This window comes from Octodon degus, unplaced genomic scaffold (genome assembly GCF_000260255.1).
Source record: "Octodon degus isolate 3935 unplaced genomic scaffold, OctDeg1.0 scaffold00046, whole genome shotgun sequence".
NCBI lineage: Eukaryota > Metazoa > Chordata > Mammalia > Rodentia > Octodontidae > Octodon > Octodon degus.
Window position 1 is genome coordinate 14,148,544 of NW_004524622.1, and position 1,536 is coordinate 14,150,079.

The following is a 1,536-nucleotide window of genomic DNA, read 5'->3' on the forward strand; positions in this document are numbered from 1 at the left end:
ACAAGTAGGTGGCCCCAGAGAGGGGAAGGCATCCAAAACATGCTTGAGAGTTTTGAGGGCTCCCTAACGGAGTTCAGAGCTCTATATTGGCTTCAGCATTGCCTCTTAATCTATCTTCACCTAAGCCTCCACCTACCAAAGAGATGAGCTGGTCAAAGGCCAACAGGATCCGGGTAGAGAAGCCAAAATGAGAGGAGGAGACTGACCTAAAGACCAGGAACAAGAGGACTATCCATCTGTCCATTGTTGGCTGGCTGTCTTGGGGAACCTGACAGTCGGAAATGAGTCTTTCGGTGTTGTTTCAGATGGTCAGATCTCATGAACTGCCGGCCACACTGATCACACCTGTGGGGCCGGTGTTTGGTGTGCGTCCGCATATGACGTCGAAGCTCATCAGAACGGAAGAAACACCAAGTACAGTCTTCCCAAGTGCACTTATAGGGCTTCTCTCCTGTGTGTTTGCGCTGGTGACTCACAAGGTGGGAGCGCTTCGTATATGCTTTTCCACAGTCCTTATATGGGCAGCGGTATGGTCTTAGAACTGAGAGTTGCCTTCTGGGTGACCCTCCCCAGGCCCCGAAGTTCTCTACTCTCTGAGGAGCAGCTGTGGGCTGTTCAGGCAGGAAGAGGTCTGTGTGGAAACCTGATGGATTATTCACAAGAGAGCCCTGGGATTCTAAGGTCTGCAATGATTAGGATCCAGCTGGAGGAATCAGAATGCTATAGGGATTTCCAAATTGTAACATCTGAGCTGCAGGTGGGAGTACAGGCTGGACCTCAGTGGAAGGCATGGTCGGACCCCAAAACATTTTAGACTGTAAAGAGGTTCTGCAAGGTAATGTTGGGGACCCATAATAAGGTACTGTCGGAGCATTGGTGGGGGTAACCATTGAGATTCCAACTGAAGAAGGCATTAGTCCACTGGGGGGCATCCTCAGATTCTCACTGAAGCTCAGATCTCTGCCTTGAATACCAGGCTGTAAGGGTACCATCTGGGGTGTGCTGTCAATCATTTCTGGCTGGGAGGGAGGCTCCTTCTGGTAGTACATCATGGGGCAGAAGTTCAGGACGCGATCATTCTGTGACACATTGAAATAGGCCCTCACTTCACCTGCATCCTGCCTCGGTGTTTCAGGAGACACCAGAACAGTCCTCAACATCTCTCCGTTCTGAAAGCAATGCTCAGGACCTGATGGGCCACAGTTCCAAGAGGTGTATACTCCACTGCCTCCAGAGGATGGCCACGCATCCAAGATGGGCAAAGGCTTCGAGTTATCCTTGGCAGTCACCACGACCGCTGCGCCTGTGTGTCAGGGTCAGCAGCTATGCAGGCGAGGGTCATCTCCATGCTGCTCCAGCACTGGCTCCTGTACTTTTGACCACTGGATATAAATCAAGGTTTCTGGCCTGGGCTGGTGGTGTATGCCCATGATCCCAACACTCCAGAAGCTGAAGCAGGAGGATCGCCACAAGTTCATGGCCAGCTTGGGCTACATGGTGAGACCATTTAGCTGTTTATTATAAAATTTAGAATAT

At 51.0% G+C, this 1,536-nt stretch overlaps 1 pseudogene; it reads right to left on the minus strand.

The window, feature by feature from the left end:
• Positions 1 to 206: 206 nt before the first annotated feature.
• Positions 207 to 1,160, minus strand: LOC101577701 (annotated as a pseudogene).
• Between the last annotated feature and the right edge of the window lie 376 nt (positions 1,161 to 1,536).